Source organism: Lethenteron reissneri, unplaced genomic scaffold (genome assembly GCF_015708825.2).
Source record: "Lethenteron reissneri isolate LAM-NWPU_2019-01 unplaced genomic scaffold, ASM1570882v1 scaffold_1398, whole genome shotgun sequence".
NCBI classification, from domain to species: Eukaryota; Metazoa; Chordata; class Hyperoartia; order Petromyzontiformes; family Petromyzontidae; genus Lethenteron; species Lethenteron reissneri.
Window position 1 is genome coordinate 96,372 of NW_026891111.1, and position 23,686 is coordinate 120,057.

The following is a 23,686-nucleotide window of genomic DNA, read 5'->3' on the forward strand; positions in this document are numbered from 1 at the left end:
TTGATCGGACTAACATCATTTGATCCACCGTAGGAATGCGATTGGCCACTGCTGCACTATGCAACAGTGCAACAGTTGATGAACTACCATTGGGAATTATTGATCGGACTAAACATCATTTGATCCACCGTAGGAATGCGATTGGCCACTGCTGCACTATGCAACAGTGCAACAGTTGATGAACTACCCATTGGGAATTATTGATCGGACTAAACATCATTTGATCCACCGTAGGAATGCGATTGGCCACTGCTGCACTATGCAACAGTGCAACAGTTGATGAACTACCCATTGGGAATTATTGATCGGACTAAACATCATTTGATCCACCGTAGGAATGCGATTGGCCACTGCTGCACTATGCAACAGTGCAACAGTTGATGAACTACCCATTGGGAATTATTGATCGGACTAAACATAATTTGATCCACCGTAGGAATGTGATTGGCCACTGCTGCACTATGCAACAGTTGATGAAACTACCCATTGGGAATTATTGATCGGACTAAACATCATTTGATCCACCGTAGGAATGCAATTGGCCACTGCTGCACTATGCAACAGTGCAACAGTTGATGAACTACCCATTGGGAATTATTGATCGGACTAAACATCATTTGATCCACCATAGGAATGCGATTGGCCACTGCTGCACTATGCAACAGTGCAACAGTTAATGAACTACCCATTGGGAATTATTGATCGGACTAAACATCATTTGATCCACCGTAGGAATGCGATTGGCCACTGCTGCACTATGCAACAGTTGATGAACTACCCATTGGAAATTATTGATCGGACTAAACATCATTTCATCCACCGTAGGAATGCAATTGGCCACTGCTGCACTATGCAACAGTGCAACAGTTGATGAACTACCCATTGGGAATTATTGATCGGACTAAACATCATTTGATCCACCGTAGGAATGCGATTGGCCACTGCTGCACTATGCAACAATGCAACAGTTGATGAACTACCCATTGGGAATTATTGATCGGACTAAACATCATTTGATCCACCGTAGGAATGCGATTGGCCACTGCTGCACTATGCAACAGTTGATGAACTACCCATTGGAAATTATTGATCGGACTAAACATCATTTGATCCACCGTAGGAATGCAATTGGCCACTGCTGCACTATGCAACAATGCAACAGTTGATGAACTACCCATTGGGAATTATTGATCGGACTAAACATCATTTGATCCACCGTAGGAATGCGATTGGCCACTGCTGCACTATGCAACAGTGCAACAGTTGATGAACTACCCCATTGTAAATTATTGATCGGACTAAACATCATTTGATCCACCGTAGGAATGCGAAATTTCCACTCGTGGCTCTGAGGATAAGCACCAATATATAAAGTGTAATCCCTTGCAAGCGCTTCCAGGCTGTGCTGACTCTGTAGCTATCACAGCGGTTGAAATTATTTGTATTTTTCTCAATTTCGATTGATTCTCTAATTAGTCTTGGCCAGTAATAATTCGCTTCTGCATACACTTCCACGTTATCAAATTAGTTGAATGCCCTTGTTGGCAAGCATGCTCTGTCACTGTTGACAGCTGTGTTTGAGATGTAATTACCAGTCAACATCTCATTTGGGTCATTTTATGTACCTTATACCTGTATGAGATTTCTGATAATTTACATAACCAATACATTTTTCACTTTGTTTATGTAAATCGCTCGAATGCCAACGCGAGTGTTTAGTGTTGATGGCGAGTTTAGTAATTAGTCGTACGTACGGTACAAAAAAAGTTTTCCTCTAAAAATAAAAAAAAATCTCTCTCCGCCTTGGAGCCAATCACAGTTGAGTGTCTCGCCTGTCACGTGACGCGGCGGTTTGTTTCCCGCCAAATTTTCTGGCTCCTCCCCCTCCTCGCTGGCGGCCATTTTAGAGTCGTGAGGGGGACAAGATGGCGGCCTCGACCATGACGGCGATTCGACAGCGGTCAGTGTCACCACAATCACTCACTAACTCACTCTTACACACTCACTATCTCACACTTACACACTCACAATCTCACTCACTCTCACACACTCTTACTCACAATCTCACTCACTCTCACACACTCACAATCTCACTCACTAGCTCTTACACACTTACACTCACTCTTACTCACACTCTTACACTCACTCACACTTACAACACTCACACTCTCACTCACTATCTCACAATCTCTCTTACAACACTTACACTCACTCTGACAATCTCTCACTCACTCGCACTCACTCACTATCTCTCACTGGACACACTCACTCACACTTACACACGCTCACTCACTATCACTCACTCTTAAACTCTTACACTCTCACTCACTATCTCACTCACACTCACAATCACGCACTCACAATCTCACACTCACTATCTCACTCACTCACTCTGACTATCTCACAATCACTCACTCTCACTCACTCTTACACACTCACAATCACTCACAATCTCACACTCACTCACTCACCACACTCACACTCAATCTCACCTCTCTCACAAGCTCACAATCTCACTCACTATCTCACTCACAATGACACTCACTCTTACACTCTCACACACTATCTCACACACTGACTCACTCACTCACAATCTCACACACGCACACACTGACAATCTCACACTCACTCACACACTCTCACTCACTATCTCTCACACTCTTACACACTTACACTCTCACTCTGACACATTCACACTCACACACTCACTATCTCACACTCACTATCTCACAATCACTCACTCACTCTCACACACTCACTATCTCACTCACTCTCCCCCCCCCCCCCCCCAGTAATATTTACAAAAGGAAAACAAAGTTAAAGAAAAATAATAAAATGTTTTTATTTTTACTTTTCTCTTAATATCTTTATAATTCTTTAATTAGTAAAAATAATGACAATTTTATTATTATTTATTATTACAAATTATAATAACATCTGTTTTTATTGGTTCTTTAGGTAAAGTCACATAGATGAAAAAATGTTTTTTTTATAAGGCTAACAAGAAATAAAATTCATCATTCACGAATGAAATTACTTTTCACTTAATCTCTGGAGGTCAATACTCTTTGGTTCTTTAGGTAAAGTCACGTAGATGAACAAAATATAATAAAATGTATTTTTTACAAGGCTAACAAGAAATAATATTCATCATTCACTAATGAAATTACTTTTCTCTTAATATCTGGAGGTCTATACTCTTGGTTCTTTAGGTAAAGTCACGTAGATGAAAAAGATATAATAAAATGTATTTTTTACAAGCTAACAAGAAATAATATCATTCACGAATGAAATGAACTTTCTCTTAATATCTGGAGATGTATACTCTTTGGTTCTTTAGGTAAAGTCACATAGAAGGGAAATAATAAAATAATATAAATATAAACAATTAAAATTCTCATGACGTTTCGACTGCAACACAAGCTTCATATATTTATAGTTTTATTTTATTTATTATTTCCTTCTCCGTGACTTTACCGAAAGAACCAAGAATATGAAAATAATTCAATCACGACGTTCGGAGGCAACACAAGCTTCCGTCATCAGGTGGGACAACCAGAGCACAATCACTGCTGTGAGCAGGGAACTCTTAGTGACACGCTCTTATAGAGGGTGAGAAGGGGGAGGAGCCAGGGAGGAGGGATGCAGGGGGGGGGGGCTCCCTGCACACGGGGGATGTCTCTGTAGTGCGTGTGTGCATGTTGTAATGTGTAAGGTATATCTGCAGTCGATTTCATGTTGTGTGTAAAGTGTAAGGTATAATTCTTTGGTTCTTTCGGTAAAGTCACGTATAAAGATAAAATATTAAATTGAATTAAATACTAGCATACGACGTTTCGATTGGAACACAAGCAATCATCATCAGGTATGAATTAAATAGAAAAACAAATCTAGTATACTTAGAATGTAATGTAATACAACAGGGAGTCGGATAACATAACAGTCAACACCCTACCTGGTTGATTACGTTCTTCCTGAGAATGCTAAATATGAAAGAGAGATTTAATCTCTCAACCAGATAGGGTGTTGACTGTTATGTTATCCGACTCTCTGTTATATTACATTACATTTCTAAGTATACTAGATTTGTGTTTCTATTTAATTTATACCTGATGATGATTGCTTGTGTTGCAATCGATACGTCGTATGCTAGTATTTAATTTAAGTTATTATTTTATCTTTATACGTGACTTTACCGAAAGAACCAAAGAATAATTCCTGCAGTCACGAAAGCTCCAAATTAAGTGTAAGGTATATTTGCAGAGTCGATCGCATGGAGAAGCCCTCGACAGAGCCCCGTGCTAAAAGGCATCAATGCGACCGGTGTGCCTACAGCACGGATCACACTGGACACTTCAAGCTGCATGCGAGAACACACACGGGCGAAAAGCCATTCAAGTGCACCACGTGTGGGAAGGCATTTGCTCGTTTACAAACTCTTGAACATCATCAGAGAACACACATGGGGGGAAAGCCATTCAAGTGCGCCATCTGCGAGAAAACATTTGTACATTCATCATATTTTCTAGTTCACCAGAGAACGCACACGGGCGAAAAAACCATTCAAGTGCACCACGTGTGGGAAGGCATTTGCTCGTTTACAATATTTAACATATCATCAGAGAACACACACGGGGGAAAAGCCATTCAAGTGCGCCATCTGCGAGAAACATTTTATATATCCATCTAATTTTCGAGTTCACCAGAAAACACACACGGGCGAAAAACCATTCAAGTGCACCGTGTGTGGGAAGGCATTTGTCCATTCAAGATATCTTCGAGTTCATCAGAGAACGCACACGGGCGAGAAGCCCTACAAGTGCATCGTGTGTGGGAAGGCATTTGTCCTTTCAAGATATCTTCGAGTTCATCAGAGAAAGCACACGGGTGAGAAGCCATTCAAGTGCACCGTGTGTGGGAAGGCATTTGTCCAGTCAAGCTCTCTTCGGATTCACAAGAGAACGCACACGGGTGAGAAGCTCTACAAGTGCAGTGCGTGTGGGAAGGCATTGTACAATCAAGTTATCTTCGAGTTCACGAGAGAACGCACACGGGCGAAAAGCCATTCAAGTGCACCGTGTGTGGGAAAGGGTTTATTGCGTCAGGAAAACGAAAGAAGCATGAGAAGATCCATGAGAGGGTGAAATCTACTTGCGATGGTCAAAGTGCTGCTCCCATGAGTCCATCTCGCATAAACAAGAACCGGAAGAAAATTACAACTTCGCTACGTGGCCAGGAGTGATGGTGAAGTGTGAAGAAGAGACAACGGTGAAGCGTGAAGGTCAGGGTTCGACTCCAGGTGGCGACCTGGTGGATGGAGTCGGCGTGAAGAAGGAGGATGAGAATCGAGATTGTCACTTGTGATGACCCCGTTGCTTTTGAAAAAGGGGTCATTTCAGCTTGGTTGGCATTACCGGGAAAAAAAAATGTGTTTGTCTAGTGAACTGGAAAAGGACTTTGGCCACATTCCAGGGATCCATGAGAAGGTCCATGAGAGGGTGAAATCTACTTGCGATGGTCAAAGTGCTGCTCCCATGAGTCCATCTTTCATAAAACAAGAATCGGAAGAAAATGACAACTTCGCTACGTGGCCAGGAGTGATGGTGAAGTGTGAAGAAGAGACAACGGTGAAGCGTGAAGGTCAGGGTTCGACTCCAGGTGGCGACCTCCTGGTGGATGGAGTCTGCGTGAAGCAGGAGGATGAAAATAGAGATTGTCGCTTGTGATGACCCCGTCGCTTCTGAAAAAGGGGTCATTTAGCTTGGTCGGCATTAGCGGGGAAAAATAATGTGTTTAGTAAACTGGAAAAGGACTTTGGCCATATTCCAGGGATCCATTTGTGCGCCGTTTTCTTTTTTTTGGGGGGGGGGACTTATAAATCGCAGTAAATATAAGTATATATACTGTATACCTGGTGCGGTTTGTAAACATTGCCCCTAGGGAGACAAATGCGTTCAGCCGTATTGCTGGCCACCCACCCACTCACTAGTGTATAATGTAACATAGAGACCCATAGGCTCACAAAGAGACCCATAGACTCATAACGCAGACCAATAGATTCATCACGCAGATACCCATAGACTAATCACACATAACCATAGACTCACAAAGAGACCCATAGACTCGTCACGCAGACCAATAGATTCATCACGCAGATACCCATAGACTAATCACACATACACATAGACTCACAGAGACCCATAGACTCACAAAGAGACCCATAGACTCATAACGCAGACCAATAGATTCATCATGCAGATACCCATAGACTAATCACACAAATCCATAGACTCATCATTTAGAGACCCATAGACTCACGCAGAGCCATAGACTCGTCATACAGAGACCCATATACTCACAGACCCATAGACTCATACAGAGACCCATAGACTCACAAAGAGACCCATAGACTCATAACGCAGACCAATATATTCATCACGCAGATATTCATAGACTAATCACACAAATCCATAGACTCATCATTTAGAGACCCATAGACTCAAGAGCCATAGACTCGTCATACAGAGACCCATATACTCAGACCCATAGACTCATACAGAGACCCATAGGCTCACCACAGAGACCCATAGACTCATCATTTAGAGACCCATAGACTCATACAGAGACCCATAGACTCACCACAGAGACCATCGACTCGTCACACAGAGACCCATAGATTCACAAACACCCATAGACACAAAGACCCGTAAACTCATCATACAGAGACCCATAGACTCCCACAGAGACCCATTGTAATTTTCATAATTGCATTGTGAAAATTCGAAAGTTTTCAGAAATGTTGATTGTGCAATGTAATGTTAGATGTGTCATTACAAAAACGTGTTTGTTGTGTGTGTTATTATTGTTATTTGAAGTTTTCGTGACTGCAAGAATCCATACTCTTTGGTTCTTTCAGTAAAGTCACGTTTCGGGCGCAACACATTTTATTTTATATCTACGTGACTACCGAAAGAACCAAAGAGTATTATTGTTGTGATTTATATTCTTGACTAATATGTATGTTTATGATTATTTTCGATTGTGCACAAAGTGTATCGCGACTTGTTACTGGCTCTCTAGTTGTCTAGGGGTTTGTATTGTCAATCGTGACGACATCGATGAATCTCGCTTCAACATTCAAACGTGGCGTGTCGGGCCCAGCACGCTGCCTGTAGCAGCAGCCTGCACGTGACCCCCCCCTCTCCCCTGGCCTCTCCACCAAATACAACGTCAAGTCACTGGGCTTAACCAACAACTTTTACAGCCTGTCGCTCGGGCACTATCGGTGTGCGACGACTCAAATCTCCACCTGTTCCACGTCTCAGCTCACAACTCTTAGCTCAGTGCAGTACGACTTCTCCAAGTCCTTTATCTGCAAGTGACTCGAAAATGAAAAAGCGTCGAGGAAAACTTTCAGCGATACTTAAGTCTGCCTCGGCAAGAACTCAACTCTTAACTACTCGGCGCTTTTCTCCCGGCAAAACTCACTTATGGATGATTGCGAGAACTGTACCTCAATGCACGTGATGAATGACGTCACAAAGCAACCCTTAAAGGGCCTCAATGCACGTGATGAATGACGTCACAAAGCAACCCTTAAAGAGCCTATTTGCACGTGATGAATGACGTCACAAAGCAGCCCTTAAAGAGCCTCAATGCACGTGATGAATGACGTCACAAAGCAGCCCTTAAAGGGCCTCAATGCACGTCATGAATGACGTCACAAAGCAGTCCTTAAAGGGCCTCAATGCACGTGATGAATGACGTCACAAAGCAGTCCTTAAAGAGCCTCAATGCACGTGATGAATGACATCACAAAGCAACCCTTAAAGAGCCTCAATGCACGTGGTGAATGACGTCACAAAGCAGTCCTTAAAGAGCCTCAATGCACGTGATGAATGACGTCACAAAGCAGTCCTTAAAGAGCCTCAATGCACATGATGAATGACGTCACAAAGCAGTCCTTAAAGAGCCTCAATGCACGTGATGAATGACGTCACAAAGCAGTCCTTAAAGGGCCGCATGCAGCTCCGACGCGTCAGGCTGCCACCCCCTGGGTCTTGTCAATTGCAGCCTGCGGAATTGTACGTCTTGGTCATGTGACTTACTAACTGTTTACTATATATTTCACCAGGCAAGGCCCACTGAGATAGAGAGGTCTTTTTTTTCCGAAAGCGACCTCGCCGAATGAGGTGGCTTGTCACGTGGACTTTTATAGCAGCGGCCAATGCACATGGAGGGGAAAAGCCGCAGGGTGCCGGGAAAAAAATCCACACAACCATGGGGAGAGAGATGCGCAAACTTCAAACATACAGCAGCAGGCGTCTTCAGGGTCGAGATCAAACCCACGACCTCCTGTACACCAGGCGAGATAGTCAACATCTGCTAGCCACCATGATGATGAGAGACACTCAAACTCCAAACATACAGCAGCAGGCGTCGTCAGGGTCGAGATCAAACCCACGACCTCCTGTACACCAGGCGAGGTAATCAACATCTGCTAGCCACCATGATGATGAGAGACACTCAAAATCCAAACACAGCAGCAGGCGTCAGGGTCGAGATCAAACACACAACCTCCTGTACACCAGGCGAGATAGTCAACATCTGCTAGCCACCATGATGAGAGACACTCAAACTCCAAACATACAGCAGCAGGCGTCGTCAGGGTCGAGATCAAACCCACAACCTCCTGTACACCAGGCGAGATAGTCAACATCTGCTAGCCACCATGATGATGAGAGACACTCAAACTCCAAACATACAGCAGCAGGCGTCGTCAGGGTCGAGATCAAACCCACAACCTCCTGTACACCAGGCGAGATAGTCAACATCTGCTAGCCACCATGATGATGAGAGACACTCAAACTCCAAACATACAGCAGCAGGCGTCGTCAGGGTCGAGATCAAACCCACAACCTCCTGTACACCAGGAGAGGTAATCAACATCTATCCACCGTGGTTCCCCTCCGATGTTATAATCTCGTGGATAAATGAGGAGTCCTGTAATGCTCTGCGAGTTCTTCTGAATGGTCACATGGCCTGTCGGTAGCTAGGGACGAGCTTATCGGGTATCTCAATAAAGCTGTCGTATTTTTGGGGAACATCGGGGCCGCCGCTCGCTCCGACAAACGCAACTCCCTCGTGGTCTCTCGACTTCTCAGGCTCGACTCGACAAAATCAACTGGAACTTCGCCTGATGGGGCGGGGGCGAAATGGAGATTGCGCGCTCACCCGGGATGCAAAGCTGCCAAGGGCACCGAATATTTCACATCTTGAGAAGGAGCTTCGCGGATGTTGAAGTTATGTTTAATGATAGAATATAGTATTGTCATCGGTATGACGTACCTATGCCAAGTTTGCAGTCGATACGACATTGTGAAGACGGTTAAAAGTGAGTTTCAAGATTTGAGGATACAACAACCGACGGAGTGAGTGACATAAAAGCGTGTAAAATGTTTTAAAAATATGTTTTGGATGTTTTATGATAGAATATCGTGTTGTCATCAGTATGACGTAGATATTTCAAGTTTGCAGTCGATAGCACATTGGGAAGTGGGTAAAATTATGAGTTGGAGAAGACGTTTTTTGGAGGATACAACAGACTGAGTGAGTTACATAAAAGCGTGTAAAATGTTTAAAAATATGTTTTGGATGTTTTATGATAGAATATCGTGTTGTCATCAGTATGACGTAGGTATTTCAAGTTTGCAGTCGATAGCACTTTGGGAAGTGGGTAAAATTTGAGTTATTAGAGAAGATGTTTTTTGGAGGAGACAACAGACTGAGTTAGTTAAATAAAAGCGTGTAAAATGTTTAAAAAATATGTTTTGGATGTTTTATGATAGAATATCGTGTTGTCAGTATGACGCAGGTATTGCAAGTTTGTAGTCGATAGCACATTGGGAAGTGGGTAAAATTTGAGTTAGAGAAGATGTTTTTTGGAGGATACAACAGACTGAGTGAGTTAAATAAAAGCGTGTAATAAAAAGAGGATGTCACTCCCCTGTCTGTGTGCTTTTACATCACACCCACCCACCCATTTCATTGCATTATTTATTAACGAGCTTTAATATAATTTCTGCCTTTTGTTCAACCGTCTGAGGTCGCTGGGAAGTGTTAATGGAATTGATTTGAACTGTATCACGGATAGTCATAATCTTTGGGTTTTTTCGGTAAAGTCACGTAGGTAAAAAAATGTAATTAATAAAAGTAAAATAAAATAAAAATCACGACGGTTCCACCTGAAGACGGAAGCTTGTGTTGCCTCCGAAACGTTGTGATTTTTATTTTACTTTTATTAATTTTTTACCTACGTGACTATCGAAAAAACCAAAGAATATTAATCCTTGCAGTCAAGAAAGCTTCAAATCTAGAATGTATCACGGATCTTTGCGATTTATTTATTGCTTTATGACCTTTAACAATGAGGCCCCCATTGAGATACAGCACATTCATGTGTGTTGTGTTATTATTGTGATTTGAAGTTTTCGTGACTGCAAGAATCCATACTCTTGGTTCTTTCGGTAAAGTCACGTGGGGTATAAAATAAAATAAATCGCGACGTTTGGGGCGCAACACATTTTATTTCATACCTACGTGACTACCGAAAGAACCAAAGAGTATTGTGTTTATGATTATTTGCGATTATGCACAAAGTGTATCGCGACTTGTTACTGGCTCTCTAGTTGTCTAGGGGTTTGTATTATCAGTCGTGACGACATCGATGAATCTCGCTTCAACATTCAAACGTAGGTCTACAATCTTGTCGCTGACATCCTTGTAGAGCTCTTTGGTCTTGGCCATGGTGGAGAGTTTGGAATCTGATTGATTGCTTCTGTGAACAGGTGTCTTTTATACAGGTAACAAGCTGAGATTAGGAGCACTCACTTTAAGAGTGTGCTCCTAGGAGAGGTGACGTCATCGCACTGAACGGCACACCTGACGTCACGTCCCCATTTTACTCCTCTACACATAATGAAATTTGATTTAAGTCTGACAACATTGATGTATCACATCGTGATGTGAGTGAAAAGGAATAACACCATTGGGTTTCACAATAGCTTCGTGTCTCTCTGTATGCTGAACGTCTTTCACACCGTACGTAGTCAACCACGTTCATCGCCATGTGTTAGGCTACTAAATACGGGTAAACTCTGGTTATCCGCGTCTCATTTGGGGATTGTTGAGTTTATCTACTTCTAATTTGGGGAAAGTGGCATTGCAACACCAAGCCCTGAACAGAGACGGCTAATTTATTGTCACGCACAGCGATGTCAGTGTACAAATTACTGCAAAAAAACACGGTGATAGTCAGAGGAACAGTGGCAACACAAGCCAACAATCTTGTCAGAATTATTAAATTGTACATTTACATGCGATAACAAGTACATGTTCAAAACTTTGTGACGTGTAAGGGTTGGAATTCAAGCATACTTTCAAGGTGACACTGCAATGCACATGCTAACAGATGATACAATTGTTGCAAATGAAAACGTAATTGCAATACTCAAGCATGTTTTTACAGTTCGAATTTGTCTCAGAGGAAACATTCTATATCGCGACGGAATCCACGCACACACACATTACTAGGAATTGAGTAAAATTGCTTTAGAATTATTACTTAGAGAACACAATCATCTCCACACTCGTGCTTAAATGTGGGAATGACAGCCTTAGGGCTGAAAATAAGATTTCAGAGCTCACGGGAGTGAGGCCATTGTCTGAAAGGCACGGCCATTTTACAGCCTCGGGGATTCTACCGTTGGGCCTAGGGGATTTTGGCGCGGTTTCTGCTCCGATGGCATCCAGCGGTATCGGCCCCCGCTGAGGGTGATCCTACATCACTCCCTGAGGGGACCCTTCGCCGTCTCTCTCTCTCTGGGTTCCGCGCTGCCGTCAGCTCGACCGCGGAGCCTTCAACGGAACCCCATCACCACCGCCGGCCCGGTGAAGATTGATCCCGCGTCGATCGCCGTGCCCGAGGGCTCTGTGCCCGTCAGCGGTGCCGGCTCCTCCAGCGGCGTCCATAAAGTGTGGGGGGGGGGGGGCGCTTCCTGGTCGGGTGAGAGGAGACGCCTCTGCTGACGCCATGGGCGTTCGGACAGGCGGCCAACCTTGTACAAGCTCGACTGCCGTGGGAGTGGAGCGTGACCACCTCCGTAAATTGGGTGACCCAGTCCGCCCGAGGCCTCCTGCTCCTCCTCCTCTCATGGCTCTCTCGGACCTGTGGGTGAGTGAGTAGGTGGGTGAGTGGTTGAGTGATGGTTGAGTAAGTGGTTGAGCAAGTGGGTGGGTGAGTGGGTGGGTGAGTAGGTGGGTAAGTGGGTGACTGGGTGAGTGAGTGGGTGAGTAGGTGGGTGAGTGGTTGAGTGAGTGGTGGAGTGGGTGGGTGAGTGGGTGGGTAAGTGGGTGGGTGAGTGAGTGGTTGAGTGAGTGGTTAAGTGAGTGGGTGGGTGTGTAAGTGGGTGAGTGAGTGGGTGGGTGAGTGGGTGAGTGAGTGAGTAGGTGGGTGAGTGGGTAAGTGGGTGGGTGAGTGAGTGGTTGAGTGAGTGGGTGGGTGAGTAGGTGGGTGAGTGGTTGAGTGAGTAGTTGGGTGAGTGGGTGGGTGAGTGGTTGAGTGAATGGTTGAGTGAGTAGGTGGGTGAGTGGGTGGGTGGGTGAGTGAGTGGGCGAGTAAGTGGGTGGGTGAGTGGTTGAGTGAGTGGGTGGGTGGGTGGGTGAGTGGATGAGTGAGTGTTTGAGTGAGTGGGTGGGTGAGTGGATGAGTAAGTGGGTGGGTGAGTGGTTGAGTGAGTGGGTGAGCGAGTGGGTGAGTAAGTGGGTGGGTGAGCGAGTGGTTGAGTGGGTGGGTGAGTGAGTGGGTGGGTGAGTGGGTGAATGAGTGGTTGAGTGAGTGGGTGGGTGAGTAGGTGGGTGGGTGAGTGGGTAAGTGAGTGAGTGGTTGAGTGAGTGGGTGCGTAGGTGGGTGAGTGAGTGGGTGGGTAAGTAAGTGGTTGAGTGAGTGGTTGAGTGAGTGGGTAAGTGGGTGGGTGAGTGGTTGAGTGAGTGGTTGGGTGAGTGGGTGGGTGAGTGGGTGGGTGAGTAGGTGAGTGGTTGAGTGACTGAGTGGTTGAGTGGGTGGGTGAGTAAGTGGGTGAGTGAGTGGGTGGGTGAGTGGGTGGTTGAGTGAGTGGGTGACTGGGTGGGTGACTGGGTGAATGAGTGAGTGGGTGATTGTGGGTGTGTGGATGAGTGAGTGGGTGACTGGGTGGGTGAGTGAGTGGGTGATTGTGGGTGTGTGTGTGAGTGGGTGAGTGACTGGGTGAGTGAGTGGGTGGGTGATTGTGGGTGTGAGTGGGTGATTGTGGGTGATTGTGTGGGTGAGTGACTGGGTGAGTGAGTGTGTGAGTGACTGGGTGAGTGAGTGTGTGTGTGATTGTGGGTGTGAGTGGGTGAGTGACTGGGTGAGTGGGTGGGTGATTGTGGGTGTGAGTGGGTGATTGTGTGTGAGTGGGTAATTGTGGGTGTGAGTGGGTGATTGTGGGTGTGAGTGGGTGTGAGTGGGTGATTGTGGGTGTGAGTGGGTGATTGTGGGTGTGAGTGGGTGATTGTGGGTGAGTGGGTAATTGTGGGTGTGAGTGGGTGATTGTGGGTGTGAGTGGGTGATTGTGGGTGTGAGTGGGTGATTGTGGGTGTGAGTGGGTGATTGTGGGTGTAAGTGGGTGTGAGTGGGTGATTGTGGGTGTGAGTGGGTGTGAGTGGGTAATTATGGGTGTGAGTGGGTGATTGTGGGTGTGAGTGGGTGATTGTGGGTGTGAGTGGGTGATTGTGGGTGTGAGTGGGAGATTGTGGGTGTGAGTGGGTGATTGTGGGTGTGAGTGGGTGTGAGTGGGTGATTGTGGGTGTGAGTGGGTGATTGTGGGTGTGAGTGGGTGATTGTGGGTGTGAGTGGGTGATTGTGGGTGTGAGTGGGTGTGAGTGGGTGATTGTGGGTGTGAGTGGGTGATTGTGGATGTGAGTGGGTGATTGTGGGTGTGAGTGGGTGTGAGTGGGTGTGAGTGGGTGATTGTGGGTGTGAGTGGGTGATTGTGGGTGTGAGTGGGTGATTGTGGGTGTGAGTGGGTGATTGTGGGTGATTGTGGGTGTGAGTGGATGATTGTGGGTGGATGAGTGAACCGGAGAATCGACCCCCTCCTACGGCGGAGGGCGTTCCGACGGCGTCTGCAGACCGCCTCTACCGGTGACGTCACCTGCACACTGGAACATCGGATCATGGCGTAAGGATTTGTACTATACACACTGCACCATAGACTCAACACTGCACCATAGACTTAACACTGCCCACAGACTCAACACTGCCCATAGACTCAACACTGCCCATAGACTCAACACTGCACCATAGACTTAACACTGCCCACAGACTCAACACTGCCCATAGACTCAACACTGCCCATAGACTCAACACTGCACCATAGACTTAACACTGCCCACAGACTCAACACTACCCACAGACTCAACACTGCCCACAGACTCAACACTGCCCACAGACTCAACACTGCCCACAGACTCAACACTGCCCACAGACTCAACACTGCCCACAGACTCAACACTCCCCATAGACTCAACACTACCCACAGACTCAACACTGCCCATAGACTCAACACTACCCACAGGCTCAACACTGCCCACAGACTCAACACTACCCACAGACTCAACACTGCCTATAGACTCAACACTACCCATAGACTCAACACTGCCCATAGACTCAACACTACCCATAGACTCAACACTGCCCATAGACTCAACACTGCCCATAGACTCAACACTGCACCATAGACTCAACACTGCCCACAGACTCAACACTGCCCATAGACTCAACACTGCACCATAGACTCAGCACTGCCCACAGACTCAACACTGCCCACAGACTCAGCACTGCACCATAGACTCAACTTTGCCCATAGACTCAACACTACCCATAGACCTCAACACTGCACCATAGACTCAACCTGCATCAAAGACTCAACACTGCCCACAGACTCAACACTGCACCATAGACTCACCCCTGCCTGAGTTGGAGTAGTGGTTGTAGTAGTAACTGACGGGTAGTTGTAGGGGTAGCAGTATTTTTCGTAGATATAGAGGCGGTAGTAGTGATAGCAGTAGTCGTAGTAGTACCGGTAGAACTGGTAGTAGTACAGGTAGTAGTTGTAGTACTGGTAGTAGTATTGGTAGTAGTTGTAGTACTGGTAGTAGTACAGATAGTAGTTGTAGTACTGGTAGTAGTTGTAGTACTGGTAGTAGTACCAGTAGTATTGGTAGTTGTAGTACTGGTAGTAGTTGTAGTACTGGTAGTAGTACCGGTAGTACTGGTAGTAGTACTGGTAGTAGCTGTAGTACTGGTAGTAGTGCAGTAGTCGTACTAGCAGTACTACTGGTAGTACTAGTTGTAGTAGGCCTTGCAGTAGTACTAGTTGTAGTGTGAGTACAAGCGGTACTAGTAGGATCGCTACTAGTTGTAGTACCAATTCTAGTAGTACTGGTACGTGTGGTAGTAGTGGTACGTGTGGTGGTACTGGTACGTGTGGTAGTTGTGGTACATGTGGTAGTTGTGGTACGTGTGGTAGTAGTGGTACGTGCGGTAGTTGTGGTACGTGTGGTAGTTGTGGTACGTGTGGTAGTAGTGGTACGTGCGGTAGTTGTGGTACGTGCGGTAGTAGTGGTACGTGTGGTAGTTGTGGTACGTGTGGTAGTAGTGGTACGTGCGGTAGTTGTGGTACGTGTGGTAGTAGTGGTACATGCGGTAGTTGTGGTACGTGCGGTAGTAGTGGTACGTGTGGTAGTTGTGGTACGTGCGGTAGTTGTGGTACGTGCGGTAGTAGTGGTACGTGTGGTAGTAGTGGTACGTGTGGTAGCAGTGGTACGTGTGGTAGTAGTGGTACGTGCGGTAGTTGTGGTACGTGTGGTAGTTGTGGTACGTGTGGTAGTAGTGGTACGTGTGGTAGCAGTGGTACGTGTGGTAGTAGTGGTACGTGCGGTAGTTGTGGTACGTGTGGTAGTAGTGGTACGTGTGGTAGTAGTGGTACGTGTGGTAGCAGTGGTACGTGTGGTAGTAGTGGTACGTGCGGTAGTTGTGGTACGTGTGGTACGTGTGGTAGTAGTGGTACGTGGGGTAGTTGTGGTACGTGCGGTAGTAGTGGTACGTGTGGTAGTTGTGGTACGTGCGGTAGTAGTGGTACGTGTGGTAGTTGTGGTACGTGCGGTAGTAGTGGTACGTGTGGTAGTAGTGGTACGTGTGGTAGCAGTGGTACGTGTGGTAGTTGTGGTACGTGCGGTAGTTGTGGTAGTCGCATTGTCTGTGCCTCGGCTGGAGCAGATGAGTCAACAGCTGTGGATCGTGAATCGTGGTTTCATGGTCGATTCCCCTTTTCGAGTCGATCCGGAAAAGTGCTGCAGGCTTGTAACGTCGATTCCTTGGAATCCAACGGAGATCGATTCGAGGGCAAGCGAATCGTTTGCTAAACAAGCGATTCCTTTGATCACGTGACACGCGCACCCTCCCCTGATTGGCTCACATAGCCTCATTCCTCAAACCCCCCCCCAGCACGTGACAGCCCCTCCCCTCCACCGGTAGCATCGTGTCACGTGGTGTAGTGTGGAGTCTATATTACTGAAGTGTATATTTCGATTTAAAGCTTTCGTGACTGCAGGGATTCATCTTCTTTATTTTTTCGGTAAAGTCACGTAGAAGGGAAAAAATAAAATAATAAAAATAAAACAAATAATATTACATAATTAAATACTATTTTATTATGTTTTATTTTTATTATTTTATTATTTCCCTTCTACGTGACTTTACCGAAAAAACCAAGAAGATACTGTAGTGTATAGTGCAGTGTATAGTGTAGTGTATAGTAGTGTAGTGTATAGTACAGTAGTGTATAGTAGTGTAGTGTATAGTGTAGTGTATAGTGTAGTGTATATTACTGTAGTGTATAGCTGTGTAGTCTATATTACTGTAGTGTATAGTGTAGTGTATAGTAGTGTACTGTATAGTAGTGTATAGTAGTGTAGTGTATAGTAGTGTATTGTTTAGTACTGTAGTGTATAGTGTAGTGTATAGTTGTGTAGTGTATAGTGTAGTGTATATTACTGTAGTGTATATTACTATAGTGTATAGTGTAGTGTATAGTAGTGTATAGTAGTGTACTGTATAGTAGTGTAGTGTATAGTGTACTGTATAGTAGTGTAGTGTATAGTTGTGTAGTGTATAGTACTGTAGTGGTGGGAATCTGATGTCGGGTGGTGGGGGGCACAACGACACATCCACAACTCACGCGAGATCTGACCCCCCAAAGAGAAGACCTTTATTTGTGAATAGCTCGGCGTTAAACTCGCAACAGGAAACTTAAAAGGCGATTTGAAGCTTTCGTGGCTGCAGGAATCCATCCTCTTTGATTCATTTGGTAAAGTCACGTGGGTAGAAATAAAATAAAACAAAACAAAAATATGTATTCACACCTACGGGACTTTACCGAAAGAACCAAAGAGTAAGGAAACTTAAACTGAGATGGGTAAATATTTCTCCGATCGGACAGCCCTTCCCTTCCTAGAGGCGGCCTTGCCCTCTTCTTGTTTTTCTCCGGAATCTTCCACTTCGTCGTCTGCTGCTGCTGCCGCCGCCGCTTCGTGTTTCTTGCCGAGCTGCACTTGGGGGCTTCTGCTCACGGCCGCCGCGGCCGAGTGTGAGGCCGGAGACCCCCGCCGTCCTCCCTCTCCGCCTCCCCCACCTCTCCCTGTTCCGCTCTCCCCGTGTCCCCACGCTGCCCTGGCCCGTCGGGGCGATGGGGAAATCGTCAGGTCCAGCCGCCGCTCTATCGCGCGCAGGTAGCCTTGCAGCTGCAACGCATCTGCCGCCGTTATCGCCATCTGCCGGGGGGCGGCCTCCTCCGTCTCGACCGCGTCGGGAGGAGGAGGACGAGGAGGAAGAGGATTGCCCTTCGCAATCCTGTTGATGACAACAACAGCGCATTTTTAAATGCTCACCGCTAGTCTTGGCAAAGTGTATGCAGACCAGAGGTCGCAAACGGGTTTTGATTCCTTACCCGTACCCGTACCCGGCCACACCAGGGTCGCAAATGGGTACCCGTACCCGGCCGGGTACGGGTAGCCGGGTATCGGGTAGGGTATGGGTATCGGGTACCCGGCTGCGACCTCTGACGTGTCGGCAGCGACGACGCACGTCCAGTTTCAAGTGCCGCGTGAAAGAATCCGAGTGACAGCGGAGGGAGTTAGTGACATGGGTTAGCAGCCGTAGCAGTTGTAGAACATTACCACTGAAGGCCTGTGCAACAGAAGTTAGCAGCCGTAGCAGTTGTAGAACATTACCACTGAAGGCCTGTGAAACAGAAGTGCCTGAGGCCTACAATAAACCTCAATCCGGCCCCGATGCCGCCGGTGGAATGCCGCCAATGTAACAAACAAACAACAACAACGCTGTCAATACCGTATAGTAGGTTTTTACCATTTAAATTGGTACAAAACTGACACCATTATACAAGGCATCATGTTTGCAATAACCACAACACAAGCAGTCAAAATGGAAACAAAAAGAAACAAATAGTTCACTGCTTTAGCCCACCGGTGTGTTGAAGCCACAACATTTACAATTTGAGTACGACGTTTCGCTGGTAATTGCATCCAGCATCATCGGGCAATTCGCCAGAATGGTGAGGCTCTGCTGTGTCTCCCGTTCTTATATAGAAAAATATGAAACTATCACAAACACAACTGTCGGCAGTAGCAGAACATGCATGCCAACAGGGACACTCAATTGATTTTGACAACGTGGAAGTGTTGTGTTAAACTAGTTACTACTGGCAAAGACTAATTAGAGAATCGATTGAAATTGAGAGAAACAGAAATAACTTTAATCGCTCAGACAGCTACAGGCTTAGTGCGGCCTGGAAGCGTATTATTTGTAGTAAGTTCGAGGAGACGAGGTCGGAGTTGAGGCACACTCTGTTTATTAACTCAGTGACAGGCACAATAGTTGAAGGGGTAACGGCCCCTTCACCCGTACTATGGGAAACCCACCCTAGTACTATGCCCTCTGTCCTGTTCCCCAGTCCTCCTCTACTGGGCTACGGGAGGCTGACTGATCTGGCCCTGGCAAGCACAGATCTCGGCACCAGCTAAGCCGGCCTTGCCCTGACAAGGGCAGAGGTCCGGGAGCTCTTGGGCCGCGCCGCTGGCTTACCCAGCTCGGCCCTGACAAGGGCAGCGAGACAGGGGAGTCCCAGGGCCTAATCTCCGAGTCTTCGATCTTCACTGGTCAGCTTCGTGTTGTACTGCCTCGAGCTCTCTGGCTCCCCGCCTTTTATAGGGATCCCCTCAGAGGGCTTGGGGGCGTGGGGGATCACGGATGCGGACGTCGGTGCGTCCACCCGTGTGTGTGAGTGCACACACCTCTGTGTTTCTCGTCCGCCGTTTCTCCCGTAATAACCCCTACATCACCCCCCCCTGTACAGCTCGCAGCCGTCCCGGCTGCAACAATTTCTCAACCCCCAAGAATAAGGATTAACCCCCGTCAACACGCGTGTGCCTCGTAACCGTAACAATAACAAGAACAAGTGTAACAACACAACAACAACCGACGGTCCCCTATACGTACCCACTTCCCGAAAATGCAACATATATACCGAACGTGGTTCCCCATCCCCATGCACACAACAGGAAAAAAAAAACAGGTGAGTGAGCCCACCAGCAGCGGAACGCGCGCGGAAAGCACTTTACAATAACCGGCGCGTCTTGGCGCGTGTTCGTGCAGCGGGCCCGTCACAAGGGCCCGACCCGGTAGGGTCGGCGGCAGGTGGTGAATGTACAGGTGTGCGGCGCACCGGCATCCTGGACGAGCCAGCGTCGACCTCCTTTGAGGAGGCTGGCGGCAGAGAGGGCATCAGTCCTCGGACCCCTGAAGATGGAACAGTTAGTAGCGGATCAGAGGCAGACGGCGACCCCGCCCTCCCGAAGTCAGTGGACCCCCCACATGTTCGGCCATAGTCAGGAGAGGAAGCATGTGGAGCAAAGAACGGCTTCAACCGTGAAGGGTGGACAAACCACCGACGTTTCCCCCATTTAATGCGAACACATTGCGGCCGCATAACCTGCACAATTTCCACGGGGCCCCTCCACGGCCTCAACAACTTCGACGAGGTGGCCAATGGCACCTGGGGGCAGTGCAGCCACGCTCTGTCACCCGGGTGCCATTCGTGCGTGTGTGACCGGCGCGATCGCAACTTTTCGTTTTGCTTCTGGCGCGAGGCAGAGTTTTGCATGGCCGCCTCCCGTGCCTCAGCCAACCGGAGGACGTTAAACTTAACATGGTCCGCCAACTTAGATTTAGCGTGCGGCGCGGTACATGTCAGCTGAGTCGCGACAGGCGGGTCAACTTCGTGGCCATACATTAAAAAAAACGGCGAGAATCCGGTCGCCGCGTGAGGAGCCATTCTGTATGCTGCTAGGACTCCAGGGATCTGAAGGTCCCAGTCGGTTTGGGACTCAGATACCTGGTGGGATAGCATGGACGTAAGAGTCCTATGCAGGCGTTCTACCATCCCATCCGTTTGTGGGTGGTAAGGCGAAGTACGAATTTTCTTCGTACCCAGAAGCTCACACACCTCGTGTAAAAGGGCACTAGTGAAATTCTTTCCCTGATCGGTTAACAACCGTTCCGGAGCGCCCTTGTCAAGGACATAGCCGTGAACAAAAGCCTCCGCAACGGCCGCTGCTGACTGGTTGGCGAGGGGCCAAGCCATAGGCCATCGCGTGAAATACTCGACGCCAACCAGCAGGTACTTATTACCCCTCGGCGTGGAGGGAAACGGCCCCAAAATATCGAGGGCGACAAGCTCATTAACCCGGGTGACCGAAATAGACTGGAGCGGTGGGCAGGCTCCCCTCGCCGGCGGTTTGCGTTGAGCACACTGGGTACAAGATTGCAAGAGATCGTCCACATCCCTTGCCATGCCCGGCCAAAAGAAATTAAGCTGGAGCATGGCAAGGGTTTTGAGGGTGCCCAGGTGCAGGAGCCGCTCGTGAGCGGCCCATACAGCCCTACCCCTCAACGCGGAAGGCACCACCAGCCTGTGGCGGCGGATCGTACCATCCCAATGCATGAGGAGGCCCTGGCACAACCCCCATGAGTCAACGCCCGACTTTCCCTGAGCGGATCCTTCCGCGCGACGCCGTAGCGCCAGGAGGGAAGCATCCTCCATTTGGAGGCGCCCCCACTCCGCACATGACAAGCCCAACAGGGAATCCTTCCCTCCCGCCGCAATAGGGTCCACGTCCGAAGGGGCCTCAACGGCGGCCGCTAGGACCGGATTGTGGCCGTCGTTTGCCGATTTGCAACGCCCCGAGCCCAAGAAACAGGTGCAATCAGAAGCGACCGGCAGGCGTGACAGGGCATCGGCATTGGTGTGGCGAATCCCCTTACGGTAAGTTGTTTCGAAATCGAAATCCTGAATGATCTCCAGCCATCGGGACAACTGCCCCGATGGCTGGTGAATACGCAGGGCATACTGCAACGCCGCATGATCTGTACGGACGGTGAAATGCCGGCCGTACAGATATGGCCAGTACTGTTGGATAAAGAAAACAATAGCCAACAGTTCGCGGCGGGTGACGCAGTATCGCTGCTCGGCCGGAGACAATACTCTACTACCATAAGCCACAACGCGCTTCACGCCACCCACAATTTGTGACAGCACGCCTCCAATCCCGGTATTGCTCGCGTCCGTGTCGAGCACGAAGGGCATAGAAAAATCGGGGTAGCTTAACGGCGGGGCCCCCACCAGGGCGTCCCGAAGAGAGTTAAAAGCGGCCTCCTCCTACGGCCCCCAATGAAATTTGACCCCTTTGGACGTTAAGGCATGTATGGCTTAGCGATGGAAGCGAACTCCGCGACAAACCGGCGGTAATATGAAGCAAATCCGATGAAGCTTCTAACCTCCCCCACCGAGGTGGGGAGTTGGCCAGGAGCTGACACAACGCGTTTTGGCGGGGATCGGTTGAGATGCCTGACCGGCCGACGTGTGACCCAAATATTTAACAGATTCGCGCAGCAAATGGCACTTTTGTGGCTTGAATTTCAAATTAGCTGCGCGCATTTTGAGAAAGACAGCCCGAAGCCTATCAAGATGTTCCTCGAACGTCTTACTGAATACGATAACGTCGTCTAGGTAAATCAAACACACCTCCCATTGCAAGCCAGCGAGAACCAATTCCATCAGGTGCTGGAACGTCGCGGGAGCAGAGTGGAGGCCCCATGGGTAACCGATTGAATTGGAAGAGGCCGTACGGCGTTCTGAAAGCTGTTTTGGGCTTTGACTCGTCGTCCAAGGGAAGTTGCCAAAATCCTGAGAGTAAATCCAAAGTGGAGAAGAATCGCGATCCCGCGAGGGCATCCAGCGATTCGTCCATTCGAGGAAGCGGGTAAGCATCGGTCACCAAGATCTTATTTAACCGCCGGAAATCAACGCAGAACCTTAGGGACCCATCGTGCTTTTTAACCAACACTATGGGTGCACCCCAAGGGCTGGTCGAGGGGAGAACTGATGTCAGAAGTCAACATGTCATCTACAGCCGATTTGACATGATCCTTTTCGGCGGGACTTAACCGAAAAGGATTTTGTCGGATAGGAGCGTTGTCACCGGTGTCAATATGGTGGCGCAGCAAATTGGTACATCCGATATCGTATTTATGTTTACTAAAGACGTCGGAAAATTCCCGCAAAAGGGTGCGCAATTTAGCACGTTGTGAGTCGGACAGGTCAGGTGACTCAGCACACAGCGCCTCGAGCCAACCCTCGTCAATGTCTGAGGGCAGCCGCGACTGAGAATCGGTGGCCACCTGGCCAATGATCGGCATCTCCGCAGGTACCGGGACTGCATGTGCGAACACGGTTCCCTGCGAAACCACCGCCGTCCGTGTTCCGACATTTAGGACCGCGATAAACGGGTCCGCATCCCCTTTAACAATAGTCTGGGCCGTCACCAAATCTGGCCCATTCACCCCGGCCCTAGACGGCCCAGCATAATGCCCTGGTCTGAGACCCCTTTAGCGAATGGTCGACGCAACCGCAGGGGCACCAGCATCTGTGCCCCCGGGGGTACGCGCACCGTTTGAGCCACGAGCGCCTGTACCGTTGCACAGGCAGTATGCAAGGCAGGGGTGGAAGGCAGGAACGTTATACGTCGGCCCGATGGAAGCTCGATGCATTGCTGGTCAATCAAAATTTTGATGGGCAATTTGGCCAAAAAGTCTGTCCCCAACAGGCACGGAATTGCCAGCGAGGAGGAGACGAATACCGGGCCAGATAGTTTAATGTCCCCGATAGAAATTTGCGCTCGAATTTGGCCGATAATACCTAACGAGCCCCCGTTCGCAGCGTAAAACGGTATGTCGACAGGGAGCAATGGGCGACTCTGAACGGGCAGGATATTATAAATCAAATCCGAAATGATAGTCGCCGAAGCTCCCGTATCGACCAGTACCCGTACCTCCACCCCGTCAATATGCCCCGTGACAACGGACGACCCCGCCGACGCAGCTACAACCCGGTGAGCCAACTCGGACCATTGGCCCGGTTGGAGCGCCCTCCCCGACAAGCCGACACCCGACGCACCAGCACCCAAACCCCGA

General features: G+C 48.2%; 1 long non-coding RNA gene across 1 annotated transcript; it reads right to left on the bottom strand.

Moving 5' to 3' along the window:
* Nucleotides 1-11,404: 11,404 nt before the first annotated feature.
* On the bottom strand, nucleotides 11,405-15,571 carry LOC133362183 (uncharacterized). The gene is made up of 3 exons (XR_009757466.1): nucleotides 15,045-15,571; nucleotides 14,158-14,238; nucleotides 11,405-12,226 (listed from the first exon to the last, which is right to left on the bottom strand). It is a non-coding gene; the product is annotated as an uncharacterized LOC133362183 (long non-coding RNA).
* Nucleotides 15,572-23,686: the final 8,115 nt, after the last annotated feature.